The following is a 17,691-nucleotide window of genomic DNA, read 5'->3' as shown; positions in this document are numbered from 1 at the left end:
AAATGAGGCAATTAAAATGAGAATGAAGACAACAAAAGTCAATTTGTACCCACCTGATTTGAACGCCTACTTCACTTCGGAACACCAACGAACGCAACGAATAAATCGAATTAAGCAAGACACGAAGAAAGGTTTTTATCAACCATTCATTTTTGTGTATTAAAAAGCCACGAAAGGTATTTATTAGCCCTCCAACGTTTTGTGGTCTCCATTGGCTTTCATATCTTGTATTCCCAAATCTAACTAATTTGCAGCAAAAGCGTGGAAATCATTTCAAAGCCATTTTCAACACAAAACACGCCGGACGTACATACCTACATATGATAGATAGATATAGATATACATATGTATGTAAATAAGAGTATTTATGCGTGTGTGTTAAGGTAACCCTTTTTGAGATTAGTGCAGTTAAAGTCGAAGACAAAATATATTAGATTGAAGATTTATGGCTAGAAATCTGAGAGACATGCAGGCGTAATGTGAAGATTTTATCATTTGTTGGACACCGATAAATGTGGGTCTGACGCAGTTACAACTTAATTGATGGGACACCTAAGTCAAACGCGCTGCTATCGCTCTTTTATGAGAGGGTTGTGAATGAAAGAAAATTTTGAATATTTGAATTCATTAGTACATACTTAAAGGTTTATTCCAAATGTGGAACACCAGCTTCATGTCAGCTGTAAATACACAAGAAAACAGGTTTCTCCTGCATAACTCTTTCATTGATTTGTGCTGGCATGCGTTGCACACACTTCATTACTTCATCCATTTACTTGAAGTTGGATGAATAAGTTAAAATAAACACCTGGAAAAATTGTGAGTTGCACAAAGGCACGCACACACTTACACTCATAAACCACAATTTGACAGTGTTGACAAAAAATGTGCGGTCGCTCCAAATAAAACATACAAAGCGCGTTGCCCGTGCCTTTTGGGGGCCAGCATGCCTTCTGGGCGAGCGTGACGTTGCTGCGGAGTTATTTACTTTTAATTTGCCGCAGTTTATGGAGCGCGTTTGAGGTAGCTTGTTTACTTGCCGAAAAACAGTTTATTGCTCTTGATTACCTCCGTTTGCTGCGAAATGTAAAAACCACAGTCACTAATACAGACACGCGTACGTGCATGTGCATTTTCGGTAGACAACAGAAAAGGTTAAAATAAAAGCGATTTAAAATTGTTTTTGTAAAAAAAAAACAGCAAACTGTATATACATACGTTGTACATATGTATGTATGCGTGTGGCCTGTAAACTAAAAGTGGAGCAGTTATGGCATATATATGTGTGTATGTGTGTGCATATCTCAAATTTGAGTAAAATAGCTTGAAAAACTTTGAATTATGCGTTTAGACTATTTTATTGTTATTTTTTATGCTTAAAGCTATTTAAAGCTACTGTAAAGCTTTGAGGTACCGTTAGTAATATTTAATATGCTTACTTAAAATACTAATGAACTCATTTCAGCATTTGGTGCCAAAAAATAATTATTAATTACATGACTTGATATACCATGATATGCTATGTCAATGTCTGAGACTCAAACCAAACATTTTGGGCATCTCTTATTTCTGCTTATCAAATTTAAAAACATACTTTATATGTACATATGTATATATGTATGATATATAAATTGCTTCTTAATTAGTTTTAATTTGTGTTAAAAAAATTATTGATGACCTTATCCATGCTTATGTACACATATGCAGACATAATTTTCGGATGCGCATAATTTTTAATTAGTGTAACGGCAAATTAAAGCTTATGGCAAACAGCTTTGGAGTTGTCGATTTGTCTTCGGCGGCATTTACACCATACACAGTGTGAATGAATTATTGCGGCTGAGCATTATACATACGTTATGGCACCTCAGCGCCGCCTCACACTCAAAAAAATTGTTGCATTGTTTCGTATATTGATTCGTGTTGGTATATTGATTGGTGATGCTTTCACTGATTTTTGTTTTGACAAGAAAATTTCATTGCTTATGCAATGCAATGATACAATTTTCACTGGAATACAGAATTGCAGACTTGAAGCCATTTATAAATGCTTTTGACGAGATTTGTGCTGAACGGGAGTGAGTACGTTGAGAGAGGAAGCTACTATTGATCATTTAGATACAAACAGCTTATGCGGAGAGAGTTGATCGGAGTTAAGGTCGATTGAAAAGTCCCCAGCCTTCCATAGTAAAACAAATTTTTTTAGCAAAATTCCTTTTTTTAGTCAACATAGTTCCCTTCAACGTTAATGTACTGATTATAACGACACTCCAATTTCCTGATATCATTTTTGTAGCGCGATTTGTCCATGGCCTCAAAATAGGCCTCAGTTACGGAGATCACCTCTTCATTCGAGGAAAATTTCTTCCCAGCGAGCATTCTTTGCAGATTTGTGAACAGGACATAGCCAATGGGGATGGATCTGGAGAATATGATGAACGCGGAAGCAATTCGAAATCCAATTCATGGATTTTCGCCATCGTTTTCACTGAATTGTGACACGGTGCATTGTCTGGGGGAAATATCTTTTTTCTTTTTCTTTGAATACGCCATTTTTTTTGGTGATTTCGTCCTTTAAACGGTCCAATAACGCTACGTGATTATCGCTGTTGATAGTCCATTCTATTTCAAGGTAGTCAATAAAAATTATTCCATGCGCATACCAAATTGCAGACGCCATAACCTTGCCAGCCGACTTTTGTTTTTTCCATGCTTTGAAGCGGGTTCATTGTATGCAGTCTCCTCGGATGACCGTCGATTCGACTTCGGAGTGAAATAATGAACCCATGTTTAACACATTGTCACATATGGATGCAAAAACTCGGGCTTATTACGCTTAAACGTTTCCAAACATTGCTCCGAATCAACAGCTCGTCGTTGTTTTTGGTCATAAGTGATGCGCGGCAGCCACTTTGCATAGAGCTTTCTTATACCCAAATATTCGTAATTGATCTGATGTACAAGTTCAGTTGATATCTTTGGAGTGCCTGCTATATCGAACAACTTCACTTTACCGTCATCCTAAACTATTTTGTGCATTTTTTTGATGTTGTTGTCGTTAACAACCTCTTTTGGACGTCCACTGCCTTCAGCGTCTTCGGTGCTCATTTCACCACGTCTAAACTTAGCATACAATCCTTGATGGAAGATTTGCCTGGGGCAGTGTCCGGTAACTCGTCATCAAGCCAAGTTTTTGCTTTAACTGTATTTAATTCTAGTAGCGCCGTCTATGAGTTAGGCCGGGGGCTTTTTAATTGATTAATATTAATATAAATGTAATGTATGTGATCTAATTACCGATCTCTGTTCTGTAAAGCTTTTTTGGGAATAAAATCATGTAATCCCCACATAAAAATCGGTGCGGTGTGACATAATGTCATGTGACACATGCTGACACACACAAAGTGCTCAATACAAAACCGTTCGCTTTCAAAGCGAGAGTAATGCTTTTGGCACCTCATCAACTCAACGACATCGCTTTTGCTAATTCACGTTCATGCAATCATTCGCATTTGCAAGCTATTGCAATGGAATGGCGAAATTATGTTGTGGATAAAAATCTGGTAATGCATGGCAACAGCCCGAAATGAAATTGTAACGGTTATCGCTTGGAAAAACACAAACCGTGTTATCGCTGCAAGTTGTAAAAATGGAAAACAAATGGAAAACAAGAAAATTTGTTCAACAAAATAGGCAGTTGTAGCGCCGTTATGTTATGTTATGGCAAGTTGCAAATTATGTTTTTATGGGCCTGTAGAGTTAATGACTTCACCAGCCGGCCGCAGCAGCGGCAGACGCCTCGAGTGCCACCAACTTGGCGCTCGTTACGGCTTTACGCACCTTAAACACTTTTACTTTTGCTGCAAAACAAAAATTTACAATTTTCGTTCGTTTTTTACCAAACTGTTGCAAGTACTTGTAAGGTTTTGTTTCGCTTTGCAAATTTCACTAGTTTTTTCACGCGTTGATTACAATGCGTAACTGCGGGAAGAGTGCTGCCCGCGGCTCTCCAATATTTATGCACGTCAGCGCCTGCGTTTGCCGCGGAAATTTCCTTTGGCGATTTCGAACACTTTGTTGCATTTCAAATCTGCGTAAAATGTTTTATTAAATAAGCGATTTACTCGAATTTAATTTCGAAATTGAATTTTACATTTTTACAAATGTTTTTTGTAGTTATGCATGCATTGAAAACACTTAAAAATTATGTTTATTGTGGTAATAAAACACCTATTTTCTGCTGGGTTTCGGTTATAACAAGCTTACTATCATCGAAATCGCTTGAGGAGATTGTAAAGTCACTGCTCTAAAACATATAAAAGCATATCTGAAATTGCAATAGGGCGTCCAATAACAATTTTAACTCTATCCATCAATTCTTCTTCGTTGTGGAATCGTCGCGGTGTTGGCCAGCCACCTCTTGGCACCAATTCGTCTCTGCTGATTCGCGCTTTTGTGTTAATGTCGGAGCGAAGTAATCGCAATAAAAATTACACAATTAGGCAGATGCCAAGCGATAAAAATGCGAATTTGGTTATCAATTTCTGCATTTGATTCGTCTTTCAAATCGAAATTTTCGAAATTTTTACACTATTCAAATGTAAATTAATATTTTTCACGTAAATCAGTCAAGCATTGCCACAATATCCATATTATTTTTTAGAAAACATGTGTTATAATGATTTCTACTATTAACTGTTTTCAGTGTAAAGCGCTTTCATGGGTTTCCTCGGGTAAAAAAAAGCCTTTTTCAACAATTTTTTTCTCATATAAAAAAATGAAATATTTTATTGGATTTTTTTATTATTACAAACATACAGTAATATCAAAAAAATTCTGAAATTTTGGAAAGAAAATATTTTAAACTCAGCCATGCGACGCCATTTCCGGCGACCCCTCGGAAAATAGATGCGCCCGCGTTGGCAGGATAGCTCCTTACAAGATCATCGAGTAAAAAAACGTATTTTTAGTTATAGTATTTATAGTTAAAACCTTATCTTAGAACGACGAAGGAAAAAATTTTTTGGATTTTTGGCAGAAATTTTTACAAAAAAAAAATATGAAAATTTCAGTGAAAAATTGTTTTCAAATAGTTGTAATCGAAAAAATCACTTTAGACCTGCTGTAAAATTTAAAAAGACAATAAAAAAACTCAATTTTTTGAAACCCGTAAACCTATGTAACACCAAAGGGAGAGACCTAGTGTGATAAGTTAAAAAATATCGATTCTTTGGGAATTAAAAAAAACTACTTTAACGATTGTTTTGAAGTTTCCAGTGTGTATTTATGCTTGTTTCGTGAAGACATAGTAAAATTTTGGAAAAAAACACAAATCAAATAGCTTTCGAGTTATATGAGATCTGTCACGGTGCTAAAAACGGTCGCAGAGATTCTGACCTTCTTCGTGGATGAACCCTAAAAATAAAATACAAGTTCTTGTTAAACTACAAGATATTATCCATATAAATCAAAGCTAATAAAAAAATAAAAAGAAATTATGAAATAGTGGCGTTTAAAAAAAACAGTTGAGTTTCAGTCCAAATTGTGTTCGTTTTAGGCCGGCCAAAATTCGAAAATCCAGAAAATCGATTGGTTCTTGTATGCAGAATTATATCAGAACAGGCTGAAAAAATGATGTTGCTCGGATTATTCCTCTTCTAGTTCTCACCGCAGATAATTCCAAAAATTTTGTTTCGAAAAACAAAAACGCGTTTAAAGACTAACTGATTCGGCTGTATATACTTAGGTACAAACCTTCAAAATGTGGCAAACAATCGATTTTTTCAAACTTTGTGTGCAATTAAAATCAAATATAATATTAAATAATATAGAAAACGAATTTAAGATGTCCATAAAGGAAAGTTGATCGAGATAGATGACACCTTAAAGACATATCGTTCATAGATAATTGGCTATGCGAAAGCTCTGAGCGATGTGGAACTCACTCTCCAGCTGTTCCACCACCTCTAGGCATATTGAAAAAATACAAAAATGGCATTTCTCTTTATAAAAATATTTGGTAAATGTATATACATACTAAGATGTATGTATAAATATAGGTGTAGATGTAAAGTGAACGCATATTTAAGGGCTTTAATTTGCAATTAAAACAATTATTGTTGCAATATTACAAATATTACTTACTTGCCGGGAGCATTTTAATTAAAAGTTAATTTAAATCAAAATATTGTGTTGAGCATAGATTAATTTTTGCCAACACATACATACATACCATATATGTATATGTATATTCTATGTTTACAAATATTTTAATTGCCTCTTGATATGAAATGCATATACCTTTGTACTCACATACATACTTGTGTAAGTATGTAAGCAGCAGAAGCCGAATTGCCTTCAAGCCAATATAATTAAAATGTATTTCCTATATTGTGGGCGCATACTCACATGCTATATTTACCGAAGAAAATACCGAGTATAATTGCACTTATTGTGAAAAAGCATTTGAGCGTAAATTTGCAGCTCCGAACAATGTTGGCGGGTGGTGAATTGCTGATTGCAAACACAATTTCATTCCAGCACACACTAGCACATACACAGAAACAGATATAAGCACAACATAAGTATTTGCATTTGCTAAGGCCTTCTTTCTAATAAATCAAAAATAATTTCGAAAACCTTTGGAGAAAAAATTTGGCTGCGATTGCCAACCTGCTGCTCGATAACACATTTCTCTGGGCGGCATTGTTTTATGGTCACAACTGATCATTATCTGCATGCTTACGGTATTTGTGTGCGGACCTATGTATTATTTGTCTGCTTGCCCAAAAAGGCATCGCGCTTCGTTTTAAACTCGGCCATTGTGCTACGTGTGGAAAATTTTAGTTGCTCTCAAATAGTTTTCGTAGTTTCTAACACAAATTCATTAGTTGTTGTTGTTCAGCAGTACTATAACAATAAGTTCTAATCGGAGCAGTGACTTCTTTCACGGATCGAACGTTCTACATAAATATTCAAGAATTTAGCTCTAGATAACGGCATTGTGCTGCTTCTTTAAACAGCAACGAAGACAATTTTTATCATATCAGTTACTGGACTGGACTGTTTTCTGATAAAATCCGAAAACATCGATCGAATTGAATAATAATGCTAAGTTCGAGAACACCCGAGTTTGAGAAACAGCACTGCGTCTCTCGGTAAGTTTTGAATGAGAAAATAAAATTAGTTTTGAAAAAAAAAAATATTGAGCTCTCATTAAACCCACACTGAACCCATCTCGGCGACAAATATTTTTCTTTTTTATTGTACCTGCATAGAAATTGGTTATCATCAGACAATGACACTTGTTAATAAGCGTGGGGTCTGCGGTAAAAGCGCCGCCAATGACAGGTAAAAAGCTCGAATTGTGCTGCGGTCATTAAATGTATGTATTGAGTTTTTATTAATTGGCCGCTTTGAGAAAGCGATTGTAAAAGTGTCACCAAGAAGTCACACAAAAGAGAAAGAAAGAAAATGAAGTGAGTGAAAACAGTTTATTAAGCAAAAAGCTAAAATATTATAAAGTCATGCACAGAAAGTACGAGCCGCCAGCGCTTGGCTTGCGAGGGATTTCGAAGAACTATTCAAAGTTATCGAGTGTTTTTATAACTGACACCAGATGACTTAGAACGCCTACGATGAGATGTACGAAGAAATAAGAATAATATACTCGTACTCGACATAATATGAAACGGTTTTTTTTTGGGTGGAGGCTTAGGAGCACTATAATGTAGCGTGTTTCAAAATACTTGTTGAAGTCTTAAGGTCTTTGGTATATATTTTTTGAAGATTATCTCTTTTCAATGTTAGCCTCAGCTACGTCTCAGGTGATCAATCCGTTGAATACTATTTCCGATGACTCGTTCGAGCACTTCGATAGGTAATTGGCGAATGACACACGTGACGTTTGGCACCAAGACCTGAATCGAAGCGGAATTGTCCGCATAGACTTTAGACTTTACATATCCCCACGTAAAAAAGTCTAACGGTGTGATATTATGCGATCTTATTGGCTAATCGACCAACCCAAAACGTGAAATTATGTGTGGGAAGTGACGCCGTCTTGTGGAAAATATCGCCGAGTCGGTTATCTTGGTGGTTGAATTACCATCGCCATTGACTGTTACGTTCTCATAGGCATAATTTTTGAAGAGATATGCACCAAAGATTCCACCGCCCACAAATCACACCAAACCGTTGTTTTTTTGGGATGAAATATGAGCTCTTGAGGTTGATCTATGTCCCAAAAGCAGCCATTTTGCATACCCATTGAGTCAGAAATGGGCCTCGTGGCTGAAAACCGTTTGGGAAATCTTCTAAGAACTTTTCAAGAGCTCATACGGCAAAGCGACGTCGCTTGAGAAGGTCGAGCTGCTTCAGTTTATGCACAAGCAATATTTTGTACGCTTTCGATTTAAGATCTCGAAGTAAAATGCACCAAGCCGTTCATACATCAGTCCGAGTTGCTGCGAACGGAATTCTATATACGTTGTTCAGCCTTAAGTCTTCCATGATGAAATGTCAAACAATACTGAACAAAAAAACATGGCAGCTTTTTACACGTCTTATCGGAAAAAGTGTGTTTACTTGGGTCACCCGTTTTTTATAAATTATCTTGTTCGACTGCGTTTTTCAGTTAGTTTAAGAATATATCAAATATTATCAAGCTTTGTTACTAAAAAATAACGAGATTGGCAAGCCTGTGTTGTAAGAGAGCAATCAGCTGACTCGTTTCTACGAAAAAAAATTTACATTCCGCGGATATGTCACGTTATGGACGGTAGAAGCCAACGGTAAAGGCGGTGGTGAGTGTTCACTCTCATTTATCTACATTGCGCCTTTATATACTTTTTGTTAGACAAGATTCTTAGTAGTTCACTTGATAGTCGTAAAATAATCGATTAGTTTTGCTAAGATTCCAAGCACCTTTTCTTTTATTATTTCATACAAACACACACAAAGCATTTACGCACTTATGTACTACGTACGCATGTTTATGTATGTATATTATATATATACTTAGCCACAAAGTACATACTTATTTGTAGCAACTTTGTGTTTTCTACTGCCATTTTCGTTTCGCTGGTGTTCGTGGCATGTAAGCGCAGTGTGTGCGAGTGTGTGGCGGTGCATTGAGCTATTCCATTTGCAGTTAGTTTGCCTTGTCAGCTAAAGTCGTGATCTAGCTGGTTAGTCGACTGTTCGACGACCGACTGACTTCCTGCCTGATTGAGCTGCGGTTGGCTTTTTAACTCACTCTCGACCATTCCGAGCAACACTGTTTACCGCTACGACTCATTACTGCGAGCACCGCTGCTAATTCCGAAGCAGCAGTGTGAATCGCCTTGTGCGCGCTGCGATTTTACAATGTAACAATAATGAAAAACTACAAGTTAAAACACTTTTGAACGCATTGCTCCGTCGTGGAGCGGCTCACCTCGCTTTGCTTACAACACCAGCTTGTGGCGTAGAGCGAGTGTGAACGCAAACGCGAACGCCATTCATAAGCTGCGAAGAGCTGAACGAAGCAGAGCTGGAAACCCTCATTGGCAATGGTAACACAGCGACGAACTCGGTCGTCAATCAGTCAGTCGGTAATTTGCGGCGCTATTGTGTAGTTCAATGTTGACAAGTTGCGGACGGTTTTCAAAAAAATTAAGAAAAGCAATTTGAAATTAAAGAATTCGCTGAAGAGACTTTAAGCCAAGTTACTAAAGTTTTTTGTTTTAACTAACGGTAAATACTACAGACTGTGACGTTTAGTAAAGTGCTTTAAGTGAAACACCATTCGTGCAGTGCTTTCAAATCGGTTGTATAACAGTTGACAGTTTGTGTGCCAGTGTAAATATTCAAAAAGGATACACATGGCCTGTCGTAGTGTGTAACCGTTCTTGCACAACAATGGCCTGCCTCAACTTTTCGCTCGCGAAACGCTCGTCCACCTGCTCTCTCATTGTGTCGCGCTCTCTCGCTGTGCACTGACAACCATCCCTAGTCAAGCAGCGCCCGCTCGTATGCTCGCAAGGATACAATGGCTGTGTATGCCGTCTGCTAGTCTATAAGCCACCCCCAAAGCAGGACTTTATGTACATAGGTGCGCATATACGCACATATAACGGCACACACACACATACGTAATTACTACATTTTCCAACAGTTCGCCGTTCGCCAAAATGGGCTTGAATGATTTCGTCGCATTATTCTACGGGTCGACACAGAACCTGCAGACGGTTACGGCAACAACGGCTGCTCCGGTGACATTAGCTGGTGGTGACCATCAGACGAACGGTGTTTCGGGTTTCGGTCTCGGTCTTGGTATCTTGCCGCATTCGGTGCAAATGTTGAAAAATCGTAAAAACGCAAAAACGCCGAAAATTAATTTAAGCGATTGTCCAAGTGATGTGAAGTACGCGAAAAATCTCAAATCAGCGCCACAGCTGTTGGCTGCGCTGACCGCGCCAGGTAAAAGCGCTGGCGCTGACGCTGGCGTTGGTAGTGAAAGCGTTGCCAGCTCGGGTGCTGGCAAGTCGACGTTGTCCGCAGCCTCGGCTGCGTCCATGCAGTCAGCGGCGCCGATGGTGACAGCGACGATGGGCTCCGCGACGGCCTACACCAGCGAATTGGATTTGTATCGAGCATCGGGCTTGCGTAAAAAGTCATCATTCATATGGAATTCATTTCGTATGCCCCGCAGCAAGAAAGGTGAGTCACGTGACGAACTGGTCAACTGATGCAGCGTGGCAGCATGGCATCAAGCCAGCAACTCAGCGCGCTGTTGCATGTATCCATGCAGATGTGCGAAAAATCAATGAACACTGAAGCTGTGCCATGTCGGATGCTCTTGCCGCTGACTGTCACCGCTCCAGTGCGTCATAGAAGACGTGCATGTGTGCGCGCACTTATGCTGCCACTTGTGGGGAATTGTTTCGTCAAAACTAAAATTAAAATTCACACGCTCGCTTGGTTTACGGCGTTGGCTTCAATTTTGGCAGCTTCTCTAGTTTTACGTTCGCGGTCATCGCTGTAGACAGCAGCTAATCTGCGCGCTATTCATCTTCGCTTCGTGGAATTAACAGCACTGAGCTATAAATGGCAAAAATATGGGTTTTTGTCTTCAGCATTGTTGCTATTATTGCGCAAAGCTTCTTTTTCCGCAATCTTTTGTTTTATTTTCGGTATATCAGTGGCAGCAATGACCCATTTTCGGCATGTTGTCTGCCCCAGCTCAAAAAAGAGTTCAACGCTGAGCTTCTTTGGTGAGATATGTATATCTACTATTTAGATGAATTGAAAAGCCCTGCCGATTTAATATTACTTCACTGGGGAAAGTGTGAGCAGCTTGTAGCTGTGATGTAAATTTGAATATGTGTGCGGCAGCAGTAAAGCGCCTAATTACTTCTACGACTCATATTGGCACCAGATGTTTTTTAGAAAACTTTCTGAAGTATTGTTTTGATAAGAAAATCTACTTTTATGGAGTATTTAAGCTTCTTCATAAAAAATATTTTGATCTCTTTATATAATTTTTACAAGAAAATTTCATTTTTAGTTTTGCGGTCGAGCTCCTCACTAACCTGTTTTTGCCGAATACGAGATTTTCAGAAAATTCTTTAATTAATTTTTAATACAAAAATACTCTCGGTTACACTAGTAAGTCTTACAGCGTATCCGCTTTAGGTATTCAATGTGTAAATAGCGCACCAAAATTATTGCTCAAGTGTCACAGTCGCACGAATCTGGCCACCTTAGTTCGCAGTACGTCTTTTAGCCAAAACGCAACGCTCGGTTCACACAACATGACCTAGAAACATTGCGAACCTTTTACACTGTAATAACTTTGTGTTGTTGTATTTGACATCCAACTCAATTTAAGCTGGGAAAAAGTCCAAAGTTCATTGTCGTGCGTTGTTCGGTAATATTTGAAACGAAGTGTAGCGAATGTTGCAAGATATTAAATTTGGATACTCATTTGTTTGTTCGTTTGGATACTTGAAAAGGGACTTGCTAAATCTTTGCAAAAGAAGGGGTGAATGCGCTCATTGCTCAACTTCTTATTGAATATGCACATACATAAACAACAACAATAACAATATTGCCACATTTTGACAATCGCTGAAATCGATTTGCCATCAAATGTTAGCTGCTCGTACTAAAGTCTGCATTTGGCAAATATTTTGCGTTGTTAAGTCTTTAGTATTCGTTTCTCGTGCTTGCCTTCCATTTATTCACACCAAATGTCAGACAATGCGCCGGTTGGGTCTTATTTGCATATCGCAAAGCTCTCAGCGTACATTTTCCAAAGGCAACAACAATATATATGTTAGTAATATGTATTTGTTTGGCCAAAACAATGTGGATTGCCTTTCATATTACGAGACTAGAGCACAAAAAGAAATAATAATCATTGGGCCCTATATAGGCCCTCTATATTACCTATATACTGTTTACAATGCGATAGATTTGAGCAACTACACACTAACTTCGAAGCTCCGTCCATGGTCAGGTGGACCGATTTAAACCTGTGAGCGGTCGCTCTTTAGAATTGAAAGTGTCACGCTGATCTAGCCCGGTAAGATCTATACATTTTTATATAAAATTGAACCAACTGTCTAAGCACTTCTGCCACTCTGGTTGAGGTGTCTCCAAAACAATAATTCTGAACATATCAACCGTCTCTTCAGATGTCAAAAAACGTTGACCTCTTAGTTCATTTTTTCCGTGCGGAAATAAAAAGAAGACATGTAGTGCCCAGTCAGGACTCCTCGGTGGATTACTCATCAATTTAATGTTTGAAGTGATCAACAGAGCTAGCATTATCGTTGTCAAGAGCGATCCCTATCAGGACGGTTGGTATTCCTGACTTCTTGAAAACCTTTTTTAGCGACTGACAAATTAAAATGGGATCCAACGAGTAAACTATTTTTCTACAATCAAATGTTCTTGCAATAGTGAAAGCATGCTGGTCCCACTAATGCCTATAGTTGTCTCAATCTCACGATAGATCACATGACGGTCTTGCAAAATCAGTTTGCGCACAGCATTAAAAGTTTCCTGAAAGACAATTGCTTTGAACGAGCTTCACGAAATTCTTCCCTGTATGATCTATGACCTCGATTGAGTTCACCACATCATCCATTATACCATCCATACCATCGATAAACACTGGCCTTTGATAGATCAAAAAATTGTTTTAAGTTCATAGATGCACTGTTGCTGAAGTAGTCCTCGTCGAACTAAATTAAAAAATATTAATCGAGTGAGATGAATATTTTTAGTTACTGTAAGCAACACAAGTACAGGTCGTATGTCAAAAAAAAAATGTCAAACTTTACCAGAAAGTTGTGAGTTTCCAGATTGCAACGCTAGGGTTGCCAAATCTCGAAATATAAAAGGCAACCCACATATGTTTGAATATGAATACGAAGCACTGGTAGCATTTGGTTCATTTGCCACTTCTCTTTGTGAACGTAAAGTTTCTTTTGCTTTATTTTATACTCGTGTGAATATCATTGCACCAAAAGCAGCAATAATTGCTATCATAAATTCGCTTTTATAATTTTCTTTTGGCACTTCCTCGCTTGGACGTCCGCATTTAGTCGTGGATACAATTGCTTAATAACTAGTAGACTACCAAGGTAAGTGTGGTTTTCCATATACATACACACGCAACACATGTACCATATGTATGTATGTTTTATAATTCGGCTAAATAGTTTCAAATAAAATAGCGTAAAATTTAGATGTGTTACAAAAAGAGTGAAGTGTTGCTAGTTTCTACTTTACAAAATAAGTTTTCTCGGTGCCAACGGATCGCTTGAAACAATATCGATTCTTCAAGGTATTAAATAATCTATATAGTTTTTCTTGGAATCAATTGCCACAGCATAAAACAAGCATATTCTACTTAAGGCTCCATAAAAATTCTATTTAGCTCAATTTTATATAAGTGAAAAAATAGATTAAAACAATTTTTTCCACACTCTCTCAAGAATTTCATCGCTAGTTGAGCTATTGTAAATTAAATATGTGCGATTACATACACATTAACATTTTGTTTTATTTGCTGGTTATGTTGAACAACAAACAACCAAATTATGTCAAGTTAACAGCGATTTCGTAATATACAGTCACTCAAGCCTGACTGCTTGCTTACATTTACTGTATGACAAATACAAATATAAAAATCTTCTTTACAAGGTATCACATATACATACCTATATACATACATATATAAATGTTTGCATATTATTATACATAGCAAAGTATAATAGTTAGCAGCAAAAACTTCATAGTTTCGCCACAGCAGAAAGCGAAGTACCGCGGAGAAATTACCGTTAATAACTTTCTTCTTCACTTTCGGCAGTTTTTTTGCAACTTTTTTGCGTATCTATGTGGTTCATCGGCGTTGCAGGTTCACCGTCACTAGAGTAAGCCCTAAACCACAGGCCAAAATTGGCACAAGCGGCTCTTTTGTTACTGCAAGACCCATCCCTCCAGCTTTATGGAGACAAATTATAATTTTGGTTGTGTAATATCTGCTAAGCTCAACATACAAGTATATGTACATCGGCACCTGAAATGCAGAACAACGTATCATCAAAAAAATCGAAATTGAGTTTTTTATTACTTACGATTCACTATTGCATAAAATTTTCAGCTGCCGCTGTCAGATATAAGCCATATATAACCAATATATAACCCATATATAACTAATATATAACCCATATATAACCAATATGTAACCATTATATAACCATTTTATAACAAAACTCATTTTTTTCAATATGAGTGGTTTCTATTATAACGTTTTTCCTTTGCCTGTAACCTTATGAAAAGTGATGTTACGTTATTTTGCATTTTAGGTGACGATAGGTGCATATGTATTTATGTATACATATGTACGTAGTGTACAAACACTGTATACTAGTTGCATGTTGTTAGTCTTATTGACGTTGGTATGCCTTACATACATATATAAATATGTATCTATATAAATGTACATACATATGTATATATTTATGTATTTTTTCAATGAATTTCTCTACTGTTGTGTGCCTTTGTTGTGACTTTTTTGCTGTTAACATTTAGCGCGCATGCGCTTCACTTATGTACAGGCAAACACTTTTGAAATTATTACAACAAAAGATTTAAATTCGTATCTCCACTCTTCGGCATAAAAAGTCGTCCTCGCGTTCTTTGTCGGAGTGGTTGAACATTAAGCTTAGTTATAGAGATATATATACAAACATATGTATGCCATGAGCACGTAGTCTTATTTCCTTGTTTCTAAGTAGTTGAGCCGGTCAGTCGGTAAACAATATATATAAGTACCAACAACACACTTAACGATTACGCAAAGATAAATATTGATAGAACAGCTTTTTCTCAATTAGCTGCCATATTGATTTATTTCACTCGCTGGTTGATACTGATATTCCGGTCTCCCGGTCTCTCCTAAAGTTCTAGTTCATACATTCATGACCGTTATCATTGTTATACCGAACCAAAGCTTAGCGAGGACTTTACTGGAAATGAATTCCTCGAACTGCAGACCACTTTAGTACCATATTTTTATAATTTTTTCTACTCTTTCCAAGTAGTGGATACCACGAGGTCTTCAATTACTGAAAGACCTGCTCAACTGCGCAACAAATTCGTTGTAAATACATGGGAAACAGTTGCAATATTGTAATTAAAACACAAATATTTTATGTTGGACGTTGCTGGGCGTGCTTTATTCGATATTTTCGGAAATCCTTGAAACTTTCCGTTTCATTTTGCGGCACATCTGCTGCATTGTTTTATCCCCATACCGCATAGTTGTTTAAGTATCTGTGTGCAGTTGCCATATCAGCTTATCTGTGGGGGTTTCCGCACTTCTGCCAAGTATGACTCATCACCAACCACCACAACCGCCCGTCCGGCAATGCCATGGCTGCGCCACCACCCCTAATAATTATGTTGTATTGCACACATACACGTCAGCACGTACTCGTATTGCGTATACGCTACGTACGCGCGATATGTGCATCTTACAGCAACAACAATAAAGAAAAAGCTGAACACTAAAACTTTCGTAATTTCTATATGCGGCGAGAGCAGTGCCTTATGCGAGACATTGGTGACACACTGACACTCATCGAGAGCCAAACAGAAATGTATGTGATTAACTGTTCTAACTACAGTGCTTACAAAACTATTGGCTTTCAATTATTTTGAATAAAACTGTTGCAAGTGAATACATTACTTAGAGATTACATTTAGAACGAGCAAATGATCAATTTGATGACATACTTCTGCGTGAATTTCTCAAGCTGTCTTCTTCAATGTCAATTTAGTTTGGCAAGCACAGCGCTTTACCGATTTTTTGCTCTTAAGTTGGTGCCAGAGTAGCCTGTGTCTTTGCCTATTTTACTTTGCCTCTGCCAATTAAAGCAGGAAACAAGCAACTCAAGTGGATTTCTGGTATTCATATTTCAAATATCTTTCTTTCTGCTTTCTGTTTACTGTTACTCAATTGAAGGCAAAAAGACAAATGATGGGCTTTTACAAGTTATATAAAAGCTAATAAGTTATAAAAAGTCTGATTTCCTAGTGTTAGCGTAGCGTTGCTCGTTCGCTGTGCTCCATCATTAGCTCAGTTTTAATTAAAGGTTTTAAATTTTTACGCGCTTCATTTTGCATCGATTTTTCTTTTTCCTACCACCACATGTATATGTGTGTGTGAATGGAGAACTTCCGTTTATTTCACTGCCTTTCCTATTATTTACGAATTTTGCTACGCCGGCAAAAAAGCTTTTCTTCCATCAAACACTTTCATTTCAGGAAAAGAAGTAAGATTTTGCGATTTCTTGCAACAAAAGTGAAAAAAACTAAAACTTTGCTTTAGGCTTTGAGTTTTCACTTTTGCTTTGTTTGTGAATTTTGTTGTTCATTACAGTTGGCATACTCTGCTTCGATACGCAAGCAATAACAAAGCTCGCGTACCTACATATGCATAAGGTTCAGTAAACTCACTTCACATTAGAGATGGGCAACTGCTGGTGTTTCATATTTTAGGCTGTACTTTTGCTGGCGAAATTTAGTTGGAGCTTGTTTGTAGCGCTGCAGAACAATATACATGTGCTGTTGTTGTGCTTATGTGTGTGTGTGTGGAAATGCTCAATAAGAAATTATAGTTTATTATGCTGTTAGTTGAAGCGTAAAGTACAACTTTTTGGTTGTTTCCTACTTCCAGGAAATATTGTAAACACTACTGGCTTTAGTTTGTTGTATTTGTTTGCTCGGAAGCAGTTGCAGTACAATTAAAACAACAAAAAATGGTATTTTTGATAGCACCGAAGCTATAATACCTTTTACAGGTGCATTTTTATAGCATTAAACGGTATAAAAATATCATTATTCTGATTTTGATTGGCCGGTTTATATGACAGCTATAATTGTCTGATCTGAATTTTTCCGCTAAATACATTATTCCATCAGTGTAAAACTTTTCTGGTTTCTCGGCGAAAAGCTGCGACAAGTAATTTCCACAGGCTTCTCTTGAAGCCAACTTTACTCTATTAAAGGAGTTCAGCATTGACCCAAACAAATGTTAGTCCGATGGCGCAAGGTCAGGGCTATATGGTGGATGCATCAAAACTTCCCAGCGAAGCTCTCCCAGCTTTTGCAGAGCCATCAAAGATGTGTGTG

The 17,691-nt window shown here is 37.5% G+C and overlaps 1 protein-coding gene across 1 annotated transcript in view; it reads left to right on the top strand.

Annotated features, from left to right (window-relative positions):
- The window catches only part of LOC126753873 (mucin-17), a 128,304-nt gene that overhangs the window by 85,667 nt on the left and 24,946 nt on the right, over positions 1-17,691 (top strand). The window lies entirely within an intron of this gene.

Source organism: Bactrocera neohumeralis, chromosome 3 (assembly GCF_024586455.1).
Source record: "Bactrocera neohumeralis isolate Rockhampton chromosome 3, APGP_CSIRO_Bneo_wtdbg2-racon-allhic-juicebox.fasta_v2, whole genome shotgun sequence".
NCBI lineage: Eukaryota > Metazoa > Arthropoda > Insecta > Diptera > Tephritidae > Bactrocera > Bactrocera neohumeralis.
The sequence above is the reverse complement of the archived record's forward strand: the minus strand, read 5'-3'. Positions and strand labels throughout refer to the sequence as shown.